Raw genomic sequence first — 9372 nt, forward strand, 5'->3', positions numbered from 1 at the left:
GCCTGTCACAACCCCAGCAAATAGAGAAGAAGGGAAAAAAAGATGAAAACTGGAATAAACAACTAACAAAAAGGAAAGAATGAAAAAAAGGAAAAAAACTAATCCTAATGGAGCTCTCAAAATGTGTGAGGCTTACCCCACAGAGATTAAGAAGCTGGGGTTGACTGAAAGTTCCCCTACCCTCCTCAGGTGAGAAACCAAACAGTTCTGGGTAAAAATTCTTCCATGATTCCCTTAGCATTTAGGTCCAGATCCAACTGGGGATCTTGACTGTATCCAGGTGTCCCTTTCACAAATGGAATTTCTCCAGGAATCCCTGAACACAAAGGTGATCCCACTGGAGAGCCAGACAAGTTGTCTCTGGGTCTCCACAACAAAGAGCACCCAAAATATCACAACAAGATTTCTTCTGCTGCATAGGGCACACCAAATGGAGTTTCAAACCCATATAGCAATATGTTATGGGAATATTATGGGCCCCGGTTACCCCAGAAGTTGTCTGGGGAGGTCAAGGAACCTTCTCCTTGAAACTAAACCAAAGGACAGACACACCTAGAGAGATAAGCAGAACTGGATCTGGACTGAGATAACTCCCAGAGGACCACCACCCTTCATTCCAGTCTCCCCAGCCCCTCCATGAGGTAATCCTGTTAGGCGTGGCTGCACCAGGAGGGGACAGAGCAACTGCCCACCACCAGATTGCTTCCAACCCACCACCCATTAAGGGACATTTCACCCTCACTTGGGTGATCACGCCATCTTGGCCCTATAAAAGGGTGCTCCCCAGTCTAGACGGGGAGGAAAGAGTTTTAAACTTTCTTCCTGGCCAGTTTCTCTTGTATCAAATACAACTGTTCTTTTATTCCTAACTAGGACATGAGGGAGAGTGTAATTCTTTACAGAGGAATCCTAAGGACCCCCGTGCTTTCCCCATAACAAATAGAACAATTTGAGAGAAAGGGAAAAAGGAAGAAAGAAGAAAGAAAGAAGAGAAAGAGAGAGAGAGAGAGAGAGAGAAGAAGAAGAAGAAGAAGAAGAAGAAGAAGGTAGAAGGAAGGAAGAAAAACAAAGAATGAGAAAGAGAGAAAGAAAAGGTCAAAATAAGCCATTGGGGGGCAGCTAGATGGTGCAGTGGATAGAGCACCAGCCCTGGATTCAGGAGGACCTGAGTTCAAATTTGGCCTCAGACACTTAACACTTACTAGCTGTGTGACCCAGGGCAAGTCACTTAACCCCAATTGCCTCAATAAAAAAAAAAAGAAAAAAAAATAAGCCATGAACATATATGGGCTCACAAAGGGATTAAACATCCGGGTTCGATTGGAATTAGCCCCTCAAAGAGTCAGATGAGATCCCCATATCTAGCATTAAAGGCACTGCTCAGCTTGGACTTTCTGGGGCTGGTTACCTATCACTTTCTGCCTTCTACGCAGCCATTGCAATTTGCTTCAGGATAGCCTGCCCTGCAATTAGGAGGATAAGGCTTTCTATTCTCAAACTCATTGACTTACTAACCAACTCCTACTCTAGCAATAGGGAGTACATGATCTCTAACCCAAACCAATGCCAAATTGTACATGTCCCTTGAGTCTCCAGAAATTTCCAGGGAAGTTCCAGAAAGGTGCTTATGGACCAATTCAATTTTACCTACCTATATATGAGTAGATATTGGTGTAGACTTATGACCACTGGAGGATATGAATTCCCCAATGGATCTCTGCAGAGCCCTTGGAGGACTTATCCTGTTCTTAAGGAAAAGAAAGGAAAAGGCAGGTGAGTGTTGACTAAATCAGACAATTTCAACACAAGATCTGGGGATAAGGATGCTGGGGCCCATGTAACTCACAAAACACTTATTTATTTTCTCTCCTTGCCAGACACTAAACCCCTGCAGAAAATACTATGTTTCTACTTCTTTTTTTAATTGGGGGGGGGCAATGAGGGTTAAGTGACTTGTCCAGGGTCATACAGCTAGTAAGTGTCAAGTGTCTGAGGTGGGATTTGAACTCAGGTCCTCCTGAATCCAGGGCTGGTGCTTTACCCACTGCGCCACCTAGCAGCCCCCAAAGACTATATTTCTAAGACTGAAAGAATGCCTGACTGGGTGCATAAGGGATGGAGTGCTGCACCACTCCCTCTTTTCTATCCTGGCATGCTGTTTGAACCAAGTTTGGCCCTGGAGGAACTGACTTGCTGGGAAATGGAGCACCCTTTTCTCATACTCATTTCCCTATCAAATCCCCCATCTTGGCATCCCAGGGACAATTTTAATTGAAGTAAATTAGATTAAGGCTAATGAGTTTAGGGTTTCCCCAAAAGGGAGGGAAGTTTTTAAAAAGGTACTTGGGTAGATTACAAATTTCATATGGGATGAGTAATTAATTGATTCCTATATATACCAGAAAGTTTAAACAGAAAGAACTAACAAGCCTACTTTAGTCAAATAGAATTCAGTGATTTATCATAACTGCTTGCTACCTGAGAACCATAAAGATTGCTAGTTAGGCCTTTAACATGTCATCTCTGCTGTTCACTGTTAATCCATTCCAAACAGAACCTCACTGAGCTTCATTCTTCTACCATCAGGTGCTCCTGATCACAGCCAACAGCTTCCAAGAATGTTTAGTGAATGCTGCTACCAATGTCCTCTCAGAATTCCTGAACTTTTGTTTTGTTTTATTTTATTTTATTTTTGGTGAGGCAATTGGGATTAAGTGACTTGCCCAGGGTCACACAACTAGTAAGTGGTAAGTGTCTGAGGCCGGACTTGAACTCAGGTCCTCCTGACTCCAGGGCCGGTGCTCTATCCACTGCACCACCTAGCTGCCCCTTTTTAAATTAAATTAAATTTTTTTTTTTTTGAGAATTCCTGAACTTTTAAACTCACAAGATCACCTTCTGAATCCCTCTGTGGTCGATGGTTGGTTATCTGGATGAAGGACACACAAAAGAGGCAGAGGTAGTGAGGGGGCTGGATGTAATCCTTTGCCAAATTGTGGCCCTTGGCATGTGGGTGAGGCTGCTATGGCGTATAGTGTCATGCTGAGAGTTGCAGCTGAGAGGGCCCTAGCCAGATGCCATCTCTTTTTAAAAGGTAGATTGAGTCATCAGCTCCTCCCTCTCAACAGGGCATCTCAGGGCAAACTCCTCAGTAATGAGTCATTTGTATCACTAGAACTGATTTCCCAAAGCTCCTACAAGGTTGATTGGAACCAGGAGGGGCAGCTTTGAGCATGCTCCATGGTGGAGATGGCATGACCCCTGTTATCTGCTGAAAACATGTAGGCAGGAAACTTGAAACCATTGCAGACATCCTTTTTCTTGTATTGTCTGTCCTGGCCCCACCTCCTGTACTACCCACACTTACACTTAACATTTTGCTATTCTGTAGAGACCAGGATTAACATCTGGCATATGTATACTCCACTTTATTTTGGGTATAGCTAGGTGGTTCAGTGGATTGAGTGCTGGCCTAGAGTAAGGAAGACTCATCTTCTCAAGTTCAAATCCATCCTCAGACACTTACTAGCTGTGTGACCCTGGGCAGGTGATTTAACCCTTTATACCTCAGTTTTCTCATCTGTAAAATGAAATGGAGAAGGCAATGGAAAACCGCTCTTTTATCTTTGTCAAGAAAATCCCAAATGGGGTCACGAAGAGTCAAATGTGACTGAAATGACTGAACCAACTTTATTTTTAGACTTATAGAACATTAGACTGAGAACTTCCACATCATCTAGTCATTTTTCAGAGGCCCAAGAAGTAAAGAGACCTGTCCAAGGTTACACAGCAGAACTGATACTAGGACTCAAGTTTCCTGTTCTCTTTTCATTTCATTAGATTGTGTCTTGGAAATTTCCTGGGTGAAAAATAGTAAGACAGTGAAAATAACATTACATTGGAAATCAGAAGATCCGAGTTTTAAGTCCCATCTCTGCTATTTATTCACTATATCACCTTGAGCAAGTCACTTCAACTACTTGGTTTTCAGCTTTCTGATCTGTATAAAGAGGGAGTTAAACTATAAGCTTTCTTTGTACTGACAACATAGCATTCCCACCCAGGGAGCATAGACCCACATTCAGCTTCTCAGGTCCCTGGTTCCAAAACCATCATCTTGTGTGGTGAAATAAACAGTTCTCTCTGGTCAAGGGTAAGACCATACTTAGTTCTAGAAAAGAGGTGGGGAAAGTCCAGGGGAGCTTTAAATAGGATTGTGTACAGTAAATGATGTGTTCATAGGTTTACATAAGGGTTCACTTCCCCATCAAGAGCTACAATTTGATGGAAACAAAATTATCTTCAAGTTTCTTTCTTTCCACATGATGTTACTTCCTGTAGTATATTTAATTTAAAACAAATGGACCAGATTTCAGATGTGTGAATTCAGAACACAGAGGATAAGCCTCATTAACCCAGAAAGCTGCTTTTGGAGGCCAAGGTGCATATTTATGTGTCAGAGGACTGTCCAGAAAGAAGACAGGAATGGCCTGGGTGGTCAAACACAAAGTAGGAATCATAGAATAGATTAATTATCACCTTGTCTCAGAAAGAAAAAGAGATATATGATGTGACACGTTTAGCAAGCCAGAATCATATTTATATTATAATTTCTGCTTCCCTCAACAAATCTCTTCTGTAAGGAAAATATTGCATATATTGTTATTTCCATTGCTTTAAATCCAGAAGCTAGTATCTATAAATCATTATCCTAGTTTTATATTTGTAGTGCATGCCTGACACCCATGAAACATCTCAAAGGTTGTGATTCCTGGTTTTGGATGGCCATGGGAATGCTTTGAAGAGCCTGCTTCCAGCCTTGTAGGATCCAGGGACTGAGGGGACTCATACTGTGAGATGCTGAGTAATCCCCTTCTTGGCCAAGGGAGCTGGAAGAATTAATTAATCAATGGATATACAAAAAGGGTACTGAAGGGGCGGCTAGGTGGTGCAGTGGATAAAGCACCGACCCTGGATTCAGGAGTTCCTGAGTTCAAATCCGGCCTCAGACACTTGACACTTACTAGCTGTGTGACCCTGGGCAAGTCACTTAACCCCGAGGAAGGAAAAAAAAAAAAAGGGTACTGAGTTTACTCTTCCTTTGATGATCCCACTTGGGCCTACTGGCCTCCCTTGTGAAGAATGCATACAACTAGGCTAACTAGTACTTAGGCCCTGAGTACCTCTTTCTCTTTATAGCTCCTTTCCTGAGTGGGAGATCGAACATGATTCTTGAGGAGGACATGTTCTAGCTTAAAGGACCTTGTGAGTCTGAGAGTTCCAAAGGTTCTAGGTTCTGTAAGAGGAGTGGTTGGTTGTAATGGCAGCAGGCAGCAGGAAACCAATAAGAAAAACCTCTCTATCAGAGTGGCAGGCACCAACAAGAGGATTGGCCCAAGCTTATCCATTTTACTAGTTGACATGTAACAGGAGTTTGGACAGTGCTGAGCTGAGGTGAAATTTACAATGCCTAATAACAATGTGTGAGTATGAGCCTTTTTGTAGATTGCAACAATACTTATGTTACTAAATCCTATCTGCTAATGTCTGCTTGTGAGTGTTTTATGTTTAGCATTTCTTCAGGGTATAAGAATAAATTATCTGGTGTTGGTATTATTTTCATTTTACAGTTGAGTTTCCTGAGGCAAACAGGGTAAAGTGACTTGCCCAGGGTCACACAGGTAGTGTTTGAGGTCAGATTTGAACCTAGGTTTTCCTGACTCAGGAATCAAATGAAATATGTGTAAAGCATCTGACACATAGTAGGTGCTTAATAAATGCATATTTCCTTTTTCCCCTCTCCAAAGTCAATTCATTGTGCACCTTTTTTTCTTTACTCCATCTTTTGGGGTAGGCCCTAGACTGTGAGCCTTAGGTAAAATTACTTCTGAGATGCTAAGGTAGGGGATAACAAGCTAATTAACGTGAAAAAAATGAGGTTAACCCCTCCCATTTGAGTCAGGTTCCCCAGTACTGAACCCAGTCTAAACCATATAGCTAAGTACAGGACAGAAGGAGTAAGTAACTAAGTTCTTCAGTGACCCAGCACTGGTTCCTCAAGGTTTTATTTATATATAACTATATATAAAACCATGTACACATACACACATATAACACCATGCATATATATGCACACACACATATATATATATATTGCTCAGCGTCACAAAGATAATTCATATGGGGTTAGGACTTGAACCTAGAAAGAAAAAAAAGAGAGAGGGGGCAGCTAGGTGGCGCAGTAGATAAAGCACTGGCCTTGGATTCAGGAAGACCTGAGTTCAAATGTGAACTCAGACACTTGACATTTACTAGCTGTGTGACCCTGGACAAGTCACTTAACCCTCATTGCTCTGTGCAAAAAACAAAAAAAAAAGAACTTGAACCTAGATCTCTCGACTACTAATTGGATGATTTTCTACAATATACAATATATAAGATATTATGTCTCTCTGCTTTGGGCATTCTCTCTGGCTGACACCCAGGCCTGGACCACTATCCCATCTCCACTCCTACTACTGATTTCTCTGGCTTCCTTTAAATCCCAACTAAAATCCCACCTTCTATAGCAAGCCTTCCCTAATTCCTCTTAATTCTAGTGCCTTCCTTGTGTTCATTATTTACTATCTATCCTGTATATGGCTTGCTTTGTTTATATTTGCTTGCATGTTGTCTCTCCCTTCAGATTTAGGCTCTTTGAGGGCAGGGCCTGTCTTTTGACTCTTTTTGTATCCCAGCACTTAGCACAGTGCCTGGCATATAGTGGCACTTAATAAATGTTTGTTGATTTATTGATATATATTGTGTCCCTTAGGAGAGAAGTACAGAAAGGAAGGCCAAAATTTGGGGAAAGGCATTAAAAAAGTGGCGCAATGTCAGTCGATCAACTAGAATTTAATAAGTATCTACCATGCACCAAGCAGTCCCTGTTCTTTTTTTTTTTTTTCTGGTGAGGCAATTGGGGTTAAGTGACTTGCCCAGGATCACACAGGTAGTAAGTGTCAAGTGTCTGAGGTCGAATTTGAACTCAAGTCCTCCTGAATCCAGGGCCAGTGCTCTATCCACTGAGCTAACCTAGCTGCCCCCAGTCCCTGTTCTTAAAGGGCTCACTGTCTCATGGGGGAGGGGGGACAACATGTAAACAAACAACTATGGACAAATAAGATAAATACAGTATAAATTGGAGATAATTTCACAGAGAAGACACTAAGATTTCGGAGACTTCATGCAGAAGGTGGGGTTTTATCATGGTTTTTAAATTCTCTCTCTTTCCCTACCCCTACCCCTCACATTGCACACAGTAGTTGCTTAATAGATATTTGATGAATGAATGAATTGAATCTGAGAGAAACAAAATCAGGAAGGACCAGAAGTAAAGATCATATGCATTTATTTTGTTTGTACATTTATGTGTATGTCTCTCCCAATAGAATTTTAGTTCTTTGAGGGCAATAATTGTTTTATTTTTGTCTTTGTATTCTCAATTCCTAGCATTCATAGGTGCCTAATAAATACTGCTTGATTGATTTTTGTCATTGTTGTTTGTTTTCCCTTTGGAGGCAATCAGGTTAAGTGACTTGCCCAGGGTCACGCAACTAATAAGTATCCAAGGCTGAATTTGAACTCAGGTCCTCCTGACTCCAGGGCTGTCCAGTTTGTCACCTAGCTGCCCCTGCTTGCTTGCTTGATAACCTACCATTGTGATTGATTCTGGATGTAGAGGAATGTATAGAAAGGATGGGGGTGGGGTGGGAGGGAAAGAGAAGATTACAGAAGGAAACAAGTAAAAAAAAAAAGTAACAGGTATAAGCTATAGTGCTTAGGATGTAGTGGGCACAGACAAAAAACAATTTAAACTGAGATGACCTGGACAGCCTGCATTTGATCTTTACTTCTGGTCCTTCCTGATTTTGTTTTTCTCAGATTCAATTCATTCATTCATCAAACATCTATTAAGCAACTGCTGTGTGCAATGTGAGGGGGAGGGGGAGGGAAAGAGAGAGAATAAAAAAAACATGATAAAATCCCACCTTCTGAGAAGGAGGTCCTAGCAGCTGGGAATCAGGAAAGGCTTTACATAAAAGCAGGTGACGTTCAAGCTAAGCTTAGTTGTTTTTTGGTTTTTTGGGGGTTTTTTTTAGTGAGGCAATTGGGGTTAAGTGACTTGCCCAGGGTCACACAGCTAGTAAGTGTTAAGTGTCTGAGGTCGAATTTGAACTCAGGTACTCCTGACTCCAGGGCCTGTGCTTTATCCACTGCGCCACCAAGCTGCCCCTAAGCTTAGTTGTTTTTTAAAAATTTGTTGCTATCTTTTTTTTTTCTTTAACTACATCTTCATTTCCTAATGCTAAGAAGCAGTTCTGCAAAACTGATCAACACCTCAACCGAGTCTTATATTATATTGAGTAATCCATGCCTATAGTTCCCCCTGAAGAAGGGAGGGTACTTGACATGAACTCTGAAGAGAGTTTAGGATTTTTAGAAGCAGAGATGGGGAGTGAGGGAAAATACAAATAAAAATACAGACAGATGTGGGGAACAGACCAGTTGGATTGTAAGGTACATTGAATGTGGTTGAGTAATAGAACAAACCCAGAAAGGTGTATTGGAGCCAGATTGCCAAGGACTTCAAATGTCAAACAGGAGGGTTTGTATCTGATCCCAGAGGCTTCAGGGATCCACTGGAGTTGGTTGGACAGAAGACTGCTATGGTCTTTTGACCTGTGAGAGATGGAGAAACTGAGGCAAGGTGAATAACTAGGAGGCCACTATGTTATCCAAATGAATAGAGCTTCAAGCCTGGAGTCTGGAAGACAAGAGTTTTGTCATGGGGAGAATGGGGTAGGGGTTAGGGGCAGGGGTATGGGGTCCTTAGGAATTCCTCTTTAAAGAATTACACCTGGGGCAGCTAGGTGGCCCAGTGGATAAAGCACTGACCCTGGAGTCAGGAGTACCTGAGTTCAAATCTGGCCTCAGACACTTAACACTAGCTATGTGACCCCAGGCAAGTCACTTAACCCCAATTGCCACACCAAAAAAAAGAAAAAGAACAAAAAAAAAAAGAACTACACCCTCTTGCACACAAAAGCAGTTAGAATAAGATGGTAGTTTATTTAGAGGAAGGGGAAGGGAAGGGAAACCATGAAAGAAGTCCTTGGACTTCTCATGGGGAGAAGGCATGGCGCAGAGCATGGCTCTGAGATACCAATCTCCTCGAACAAGACTGGCAGGTACTTTTATAGAGGACTGATGGGGGTGACCATCTGACTGTGGAAAGTTCCTTTAGTGAAGGAGGACCATCCCCGACTGGTGGTGGCTGGAGGAACTGGGTGAGAGGAGGCTGCAGATCTTTGAAGCCATCTCCTCAGGACA

The sequence above is a fragment of the Dromiciops gliroides genome, chromosome 4 (genome assembly GCF_019393635.1).
Source record: "Dromiciops gliroides isolate mDroGli1 chromosome 4, mDroGli1.pri, whole genome shotgun sequence".
Taxonomy (NCBI): domain Eukaryota; kingdom Metazoa; phylum Chordata; class Mammalia; order Microbiotheria; family Microbiotheriidae; genus Dromiciops; species Dromiciops gliroides.